Source organism: Peromyscus leucopus, chromosome 2, assembly GCF_004664715.2.
Source record: "Peromyscus leucopus breed LL Stock chromosome 2, UCI_PerLeu_2.1, whole genome shotgun sequence".
NCBI lineage: Eukaryota > Metazoa > Chordata > Mammalia > Rodentia > Cricetidae > Peromyscus > Peromyscus leucopus.
In genome coordinates, this window is record NC_051064.1 from 129676570 (window position 1) to 129686362 (window position 9793).

Here is a 9793-nt window from a genome sequence, read left to right on the forward strand (position 1 = left end):
AACAGGATAGGTAGCTTGGCCAATTAGCAGAACGGCATGGCCCACCACAGGGATGCTAGATACTATAAAGGGTTTTTAAAGTATATTAAATCTCTTTCCCATTTCAATGTCAATAGAAAGAGATTGATTTTTATATTTTTTCTCCTTTTTGATATCAGATACATTGAATACATTTTCTGAAATTTTTCCCCCAGACATAAAAATTTCAATTTTGGGCTATTCGGTTTCTAAGTACAGTGTCAACCTGGGAAATTAAACAAAATTCTAATAGAAAATCAGAAAAGACCCGTCAGGGATTCAGGAGGTGGTGATTGTAACTGAATAATGCTCTCTCCTAGGATTCTCGGCAAAGGTTTCTTCCTACTTCCCGTGTTTTGAGAATTCTAAAATGTATGCAAATTTCATCTGCTTTGGTCTCCTTTCTTGTCAACAAATAAGGAATTATAGGCTTTCTTTTCCAATGCATCGTTTGTTACAAAGAAAACCTTTTTAGCCTGGTGTGGTGGCACAGGCCTGTAATCCCACCACTTGGGAGGTGGAGGCAGGTGGATCAGAAGTTCAAGGTTGGAGCTGGAGAGATGGTTCAGTAGTTCAGAGCACTGACTGCTCCTTCAGAGGACCCTGGTTCAATTCCCAGCATCTACCTGGTAGTTCACAACTATTATTTCAGTCCTAAGGAATCCAACACCTTTTTCTAGCCCCTGAGGATACCAGGCATACACGTTACACAGACTACATGCAGGTGAAACACCCATACATGTAAAAAGTAAAATATTTTTAAAAGTTCAGAGTCATCTTTAGTCACATGGGGTCTGAGACCAGTTTGGGTGATATGAGACCCTGTCAAGGAGGAGGAAAAGGAAAAAATGTTTACCCCTAAAATATCAGTTTGTTACTACTAAATGAGAAATAACTCAGAATATGAAGTTGTTACCAGCAGCCAGAAATCTGACCTTGCGAACTGTGTATGCAGAGACTTCCTCCCTCCCAAAGGTTCAGACTATGGTGCGACCTGATTCACCAGGTCTTTTTTTTTTTTTTTTTTTTTCTGAGACAGGGTTTCTCTGTGTAGCTTTGTGTCTTTCCTGGAACTCACTGGCTAGCCCAGGCTGGCCTCGAACTCACAGAGATCCACCTGCCTCTGCCTCCTGAGTGTTGGGATTAAAGGCGTGCGCCACCACCGCCGGCGATTCACCAGATCTTAATGCCCACCACAAAAAAGGAATCAGGAAAACTCAGAGTGAAATGGACCTCGAGAGTCTATTGATCAAATAGCTGAGATGCACTTAGAGCGGACGCCAGTGTTGGGAGCAGACCTAAGCCGGCAGACAGCAGTAGCCAGCTCTGGGGGGTGGGGGTTGCTTGGAGGCTGCTTAATCTACAACTAAGTTAGGAACTAGGTACAGTCTGTGCTAGAATACTTACTTTTCTTATCGTTCTGTCTGTGAAGAGGACAGACTTGGCACGCTGCAGGTTCATAGGTGGAGAAGGGAAAGGGCTAGTGGAGATAAAGCATTGACCAGAGGGATCCACGGGACCCAAGGAGGGGGGACTTAAGACATAACTCATTAGCAGGGTTAAGAGTCTTGTTTATGCGGGCATGAGAGTGCATGTCTTTGATTCCAGCGCTCAGGTAGATCTCTGAGTTCGAGATCAGCCTGGTCTACATAGTGAACTCCAGGGCAGCCAGGGCTACATAGTGGACCCTGTCTAAAAAAAAAAAGTCTTGTTTATGATACTCCTCAGGAGAATACAGTTCCCTTACAGGAGGCAATCTGACTACAGTGAAATTCTTGGGCTGTCTCCCAGCAAAGGGAAATCAGGGCCAGAGGGATTTGGAGAAGCCTTCCTTTCTTATGCCCTCTCTATTTCCCAACTTGATATCCCAAACCAAAATTACCTCTTTTCCCCTCTGTTTCTTGGGATCTTCAGAGACATGATTTTTTTCCAGTGAAGTTTGCTTCAAGGGCCTTCCTGTCCATTTCTTCTGCACATATACATCCACAAGCAGTATTTATGGGATTTTGTTGGTTGGGGTTTTTTTTTTTTTTTTTTTTTTTTGAGACAGGATCTTGTTACAGAACCCTGGCTAGTCTTATTAACAGAACTCTTCCTGCCTCTGCCTCCCAAGTGCTAAGTACAGTCGTGTTTCATCAAACCCAGCAAGCACCGTGGTTTGTGATGCCTAAAACCTCGTAAAGGGCAGGGGACTGACTGCATCTCCAACTTCTACTGCTTCAGCACCAAACATCACCAAGAGCCACGAAGAACAGTTGTCTCAAAACTGAGGTCATGATTCGGTATCTCTGGGTGGTTGACGGTTTCAAAGAAATGACATCTGACCCTTCTTGATGCTCTGGGCACTGAGGATGAGAGAGTCCATGTGATACTACCTTCCAGGTAGCAGCCATTATAAAAATGGCCAGGTACAGGCCGGGCGGTGGTGGCGCACGCCTTTAATCCCAACACTCGGAAGGCAGAGCCAGGCGGATCGCTGTGAGTCGAGGTCAGCCTGGCTAACAAGTGAGCTCCAGGAAAGGCACAAAACTACCCAGAGAAACCCTGTCTCGAAAAACCAAAAAAAAAAAAAGAAAAAAAAATGGCCAGGTACCATCTCTGAAGCAAGATTAGCCTCCACCAGACTTCATATCTATTGCTACCTTGACCTTGACACCCAAGCTCCTAGAACCATGAACAATAAATTGCTGTTATAAGTTATCTAGTCTGAAGTATTCATTATACTTCCAGACTGATGAAGATGCTATGTAAAATGATCAAGGTGGTAGGCGCAGGCTTTACACCCAGAGGTACCGTTACTGTCATCTATCTGCATTGGCTTGACTGGACTTTTGTTTCTAATGGTCTGTCCTTGTTGACTTGAGCACTAAACAGGGAGTCTTGTTATTAATTATGAAATTATGAAGGCTTGGCCTTGGCTTAGGTTTGTCTCATTAATTTTTTTTTGTTTCATTTTGTTTTGTTTTGTTTGTTTTTTTGAGACAGGGTTTCTCTGTGTAGTTGTCCTGGATCTTGCTCTATAGACCAGGCTGGCCTCGAACTCACAGAGATCCACCTGCTTCTGCCTCCGAGTGCTGGGATTAAAGCCATGCACCACCACCGTCCGGCCCCATTAACTCTTACAACTTATATTAACCCATATCTTTTAATCTATGTTCTTCTACATGGCTCAGTTACCTTTACTCTGTATTGCTCATCCTGCTTCCTCAACATCTGTCTGGAGACTCTGCCTTTCTTCTTCCCAGAGCTCTCTGTCCCTAAGTCCTGCCTAACCTCTTCCTGCCTAGCTAATGGCCATCCAGTTCTTTATTAAACCAATCACAGTGACACACCCTTCTCTCTGGCACTAACTGTCTCAGAGACTCTCAAAACTCTGGTTATTCCTTGCTAGTCTCTCTCCACATCGCCTCAGGGCAGTGGTTCTCAACCTGTGGGCTGTGACTCCATTGGTCAGTTTGTGACAATAAAAATACATTCTGCATATCAGGTGTTTACATTACATACCTGTAATTCATAACAGTAGCGAAATTACAGTTAGTGAATAGTAATTGTATGGTCAGGAGTCACCACAACATGAGGAATTGTATTAAAGGGCCGCAGCATTAGGAGGGTTGAGAACCACTGCCTTAGGGGCTCTGGAGGGAGCCTGTGGTTTTTCTCTGACAACAGAGTGTCCCTGCTGTGATGCTATGAAAGGAGTCACAGAAGTGGGGTGAGGAGAGTGTTCTCGGGGTTGCAGTTATTGCTTCCCTCCTTCTCAATTTGAGAGCCACGTGAATGAATGCCACACCCTAGAAACTTTACACGACCTGGCAATTTGCTTCAGCTTTCCGAGTTTCCACTTTCTCCACTATAAAATAGGTCTTCAGAGGGGTGTTGAGAAGAATGTCCTAGAACAACCAAGGGCTAGCACATGAGAAGCCAGTGCTGTAAGACGAAAAAAAGAAGCAGACATGAAAATACACAAGTACAATGAGACACAGAAGCCCTGGAAAGCAGCAAGACAAGTTATTAACAAGGTCAAAAAGAAGGTGTTTATGTTAGTCGAATGATTCACCTAGCTGGCATGTCCTTAGATCATCTCAAGCTAACATCCAAGAGTCAGACACATCCCTGGAGCCAGGGTTGGGTTGTAAAGTCCCTCATACCACTTCAATGGTTTTGCCTATTTTTCCTTTCCTGGAAAACTATGCAAGTAAAACCAGCTAGGGCTAGCCTGGGGTAATCGTGGTAGTTATGACTTAAGATGGTTACAGTCATGTGAAGCTGAACCCATGCAAAGAGTAAGTAAAAAGATGGATGCACAGCACTTTGCCTGTTGCCCACTACATAAAACATGTTCCAATCATATCAGATGTTACTAACTTTGAGCCCTGGGTGGATGCCTGCTGCAGCTGAGGATCCATGGGCTGAATCCATTCTGGAGTCCTCTATGCCGAGCAGGTGTTCATCTGAGTCTGTGTGCAGCTGTTCAGTAGGCATGATCTGGAGCTACTTTGGAGACATTAGTTACTAGTGTCCAGGCAGAAATCCCGGCAGCCTATCTCTCTACCTCAGAGGCTGATCCAGAAGTCTAAATCACAGAAAGTACTCCAGAGTCCCTGTGGAAACTCTCAAATATCTTTCCCCACACGTGTGATCTATTGAAATTATTACATTGTCACTTATCACATCAGTCGGGGCCTGGGATGGAACTGAAGGATCTGCATCTAGGCTGACTTCTATCCATAGCTCAACATACAGCTTCCTCCAGAATAAGTGAGGGATAGGAAGGGAGGGAGGGAGGGAGGGAGGGAGGAGAGAGAGAGAGAGAGAGAGAGAGAGAGAGAGAGAGAGAGAGAGAGACCCCTATTACATAATCACTTATCCTACATCTTAAGGGCCAGACAGAGCAGTCTGACATAGTGTGGGTGGGGATTTCACACCGGGAGGCAGAAGTCATCAGGGGCCATTTTGAATGCTGCTCACCATGGGAACAATTTACATCTGATGTAGTTCACAGGTGATGGGTGTATGGTTTGCTTGATTAGCTTTAACAACTGAATGTTCTAATGTAACAGAGAGAGGCAGAGGGGAAAAGAGAGAGGAAGGAAGAAAAGGAAGGGAGGGAGGGAAGAAAGGAAGGAGGGAGGGAGGGAGGAAAGAAGGATGGGAGGAGGGATCCACATTTAGGTCCCAGTTTTGAGACTGAGGGTCTAGATCAGGCAGTCCTTGTACTTGGCCTTGGTGAGGAGCTCATGGCCAAGACCACCACAATTGCACCACAATCACAGAATGCTGGGAGAAGAGATCACACAGGAAACCAGGAAGTTGGAGGGATTCAGGGCTGGGTCTACTCTCCTTACAGTTCCTTCTCAGGAGAACCCCCTCCATAAGAGCATCATGAGTCCCTTCTGAGGGTGAGGCCCTACGACATAACTGCTTTGTCTAAGCCTTACCACATAAAGATTCTACCTCCTCAACATCCACAAAGGGGACCCCCGCTTCCAGCACACAAGCCTCTGGGGGACACACTGAAGCCATAGCCAACCCACGGCACATACCGTTACCTCTCCCATATTCCACTAGCCACACTGGCCATACAACGGGGATGTAACTTCCCAAGGGAGAGGATGTCAGGAGGCACGGGTCACTGGGAGCTACCTTGAAGGCCTGCAGGCAGAGACCAGGAATCTCGCCTCTGCTTCCCTCAGTGAGCTCCAGCAGCTTGATAAAATAGTGGTTGTATTGTGTGACGAAGTTTCCAGGGGTCTGTTACCCAGCTCTAGATTGCTGGAAGGAAGCCAATTGTATTATCCATCTGGTTCGAGGTGCCTGCCACCAGAGGGCATCTCACTTCACCTTGACCATGTCTGTTGAGTGACTGGCTTCACTTACCCACAGCGCTGGTGCTACTGAGATAGGGAAAGACATAGCACAGGAAGGTCAGGGGTGTGACCAGCTGGCAAGGGCACGGGGAGGTAGAACGCTGGATTTTGCCCAGGGTTGGGACTGCAGAGTAGAAGTGATGGAAGCAGCTGGTCCACTGGGAGTGAAGTGAAGAGAGAACCAGAGAGAGGCCATCGGCAAAGGGGGTTGTTTACGACCCAGCCCTGATCAGCTGGGCCTTTGAGGTGGTTTCACTCCCACCTCCTCTATACACACACACACACACACACACACACACACCTCACTAGTTGGGCCACTCAACAACACAGAGGTAGGGATATGACTCAGCTGGTGGATGGTTTACCTAGCATTCACAAAGCCCTAGGTTTGATTCTCAGCAGGAAATGGAGGCAAGAGGATCAGAAGTTCAAGATTATCCTTGTCTACATAGTTTGAGGCCAGCCTGGGTTACCTGTAACCTGTCTCATAAACAAAACAAGCAATAGAAGAATGGAGGATAGCAACAGGGACATCTGGCCAGCTGTGAAGGAGAAGGACGAGCAGGTGTGTGTGGGGGGGGTCATCTATGGAAGCCAACCCTTTCTTTCTTACCCACCAGAGGGCGGGGTCATTGTCGGAGCAGACCACGCCCACTTCTCCCTCTGCTTCCTGGACTTTGAATCCAACTGGAGACCGACCTTTGGAAATGTAAAGCCCACGATTAATCCATTCAGCAAGGAACTGCACGTGCAGCTAGAAGCCACTGGTAAGTTTAGAACCATCTGGAAGTCTTGAGGGGACCGAATGCCCATCAACAAAGGGGAGATGACAGATTATTGTTATTGAAAATATTTTCAAGGAAATAACGTTTGAGAGCCAGTGAGGTGGCTGAGCTGGTAAAGGAGAACCCGCCTCAAAGTCCGATAGCCTGAGTTTGATCCCAGAGCCCACATGGTTGAAAGGCAGAACCAACTCCTGCAAGCTGTCCTCGACGTGCACACCAGGTACATGCCTGTACACACACAAATGCACACGCACAAATAAATAAATGTAAATAAAAAATGTTAAAGTAATAATAATAGAGGGTGCTGGAGAGATGGTTCAGCAGTTAAGAGCACGTGCTGTTCTTCCAGAGGACCTGGTTCAGTTCCCAGCACCCATATAGGGCGGGTCACAGCCACCTGTAACTCCTGCTCTGAAGGATTCAACACCCTCTTCTGGCTTCTGGGGGTACTTACACTCGAGTGCCATACAATTACAGGCATACACATAAATAAAAATAAACCTTTTAAAACAGTTTAAGAAAGAAAAGAAGCTGCATGAGCTGGAAGCGATGGTGCACTTCTGTAATCCCAGCACTCAGTTGTTGAGGGGGACACTGCAAGTCTGAAATTTGCTTAGTGAGTTCTAGGCCAACCTGAGCTACATACTGAGACCCTGTGTCAAAAACTAATAAACGCCAATAAAATAATCAGCCATCAAACAAGTGAATAAATGAAGTGAATGAACTGGAACTTTGTCAATTACAAGATCTAAGCACCCTCTGCTCAGTCGCTTGACTTCACCTTCAAATGAATCCCCTGCTTCAGGAACCAGGGCATTCTGACCTGTCAGTCAGAGTTCTTCCCAACCCCTGTGCTCAGCTCTGCCTTGTCATCTTCTGGTAGAACTTCTGGTGCATCCCACAGGGATTTCCTCACAGGCTGTGTTTTAGGAGTAGAATCTCCTCCCCCCACCACACACATACACACTCTGAGTGTGTCGGTTGTAACAGGATCCTTTGCCTGGCTCAGCTGTAGTCAAGTTTCTGTAACTTCTGCTAGGTTCGACTGTGAACTTCCCTGGAAAATCCAGTTTCAGCCAAGACCCCAAGTCAGTCAGGACTTCCTCATCCCGGAGGTCTGATTGTCCTTGATCAGTTCCTCTTCCTCCACCACCCCCATGTCTGATCCTCCTGGCCTGTTTTTCCAGCAAGAATCCTGTTAGGTCAGTTAGAAAGGAGTCCCTCTTACCCCGAGGTTTCCTCTTGGTAATTTTCCACCCAGCACCCCTGGTATACACTCTCACTTACTTCTCTGCCCTGTGGGGAGTTGAGCCTCATCTCTTCTCCACCCCCACCCCAAAACACACACCTGCAACATTCCATCACACTGGTCCCTTTACCGATCACAGTGGTCCCGGACCAAGTTTGCTTTGCCAAACGTCATTGAATAATCTTTTGTTGCTGCCATTACTATAAGGGTGTTTTCATTTTATTTTGGTTATGTGTGTGTGCATGCATGTAGGGCTGTGTGTGTGTGTGTGTGTGTGTGTGTGTGAAGGCTGGCAGCTTTTAAAGAACTCCAAGTTTGGCCACAATGACCTCAAAACTGTAGTGAATGGCTCAAATTGCTCAGGTGGCCTCAGCTTAGTCAGTTCTTGAGAAAACCACATCTCATTGCTGTGGTCTGGGTGACAGAGACAGGAAGTATCCTGCACAAATTGGAAAGACCCACCAGGTCAGATGGGCACAAAAGGAAGCATGCTCTCTGCCAGGTGAGAGCAAGTTGGTCTGTGGTAGCAACTGGAGTCCCAAGTCTATAAATCTCTGGGAACCCTGTGTCTATACTCCTGTGAGCAAAGAAAGTAGATCTTGGCCACTGGGGCGAGAGCATCCTGTCAGCCTGTTTATTCCAACCCCAGTAAGAGAGAGATCAGTTAGGACAGACTGTTTTGCTATAGTCACGGACAGAGGGACTAGGTGTGATGGTACACACCAGTGATCCCAACATTCGGGAGATGGAGACAGGAAGGTCAGGATTTCAAGGTCATCCTTAGCCACAGCAAGTTCTGGGCCAGAGTGGGCTACACAGGACCTTGTGTCAACAGCAACAAAAGCTACTGGAAAAATCTCAGTAGCCTAAAACAACAAAATAAAATCCCTGCTCATACTTTATCGACATGTTCTTTGACAGGAGGCTCTGCTCACCGCGGTCTTTCGGGGACTTTGGCTCATGGAGTTTCCATGACTGCGGAGGGAGGGGAAAGAAAGCACAGGAATCCTTCCCTGGGGTTTCTAATCTGAAGTCACACTTCATTTCTGCTGGTGTCCCATTGGCCAAGGGAAGTCATGTGCCCTCACCAAGGTTCAACAGAAAGGGGATGCATGAGTGCCATCAAGCCAGACAGCAAACATCCGTGAAAAATGGAATCGGCTACCACCAAAAACCAGAGACGTGGCTACAGGTTTCACTAGCTATGTTGATTCTTAAACAAGCCACTTACCACACTGAGCCTCAGTTTCCCAGGGCATACAAGAGTAACTAGCTGTGAAGGTTAGTTCCCTAGTCACGTGACACAGTCTCACCTGGAGAATCTCGGTGAGGGCCTGTCTGTGGGGAATTGTCTTCATTACATTCATGGATGTGGGAGGCTCCGACCCCTGAGGGTGGGCGCCATTTCCCCGGGGGTTGGGTCCTGACCTATGTCAGAGTGGAAAGAGTCGGCATACATGCAGTCCTGTTCTCTCTGCTCTTGACTGTGACGTGTCTGGGTGCTTTGAGTTCCTGTAGCCTTAACTTCCCTGCTGGGATGGACTGTAACCCGGAAGTGTGAGCCGGAATAAGCCTGATCCCTCCTCTCTTGCTCTTGTCAGGGTATTTTACCACAGCAACAGGGGACGGACCCAGGACACTAGCACTGGTGATACAGATGACTCGGTGACATGAGGTGCGGTGGCCTGAGCTTGGTACAAACACTCCGTAAAGACTAACTTTGTAAAATTCAGCTGTGCTGAACTTGGCTGTAGGAAAGCCCTGACAACTTCTTTTTTTTTTTTTTTTTTTTTTTTTGTTTTTCGAGACAGGTTTCTCTGTGTGGCTTTGTGCCTTTCCTGGAACTCACTTGGTAGACCAGGCTGGCCTCGAAC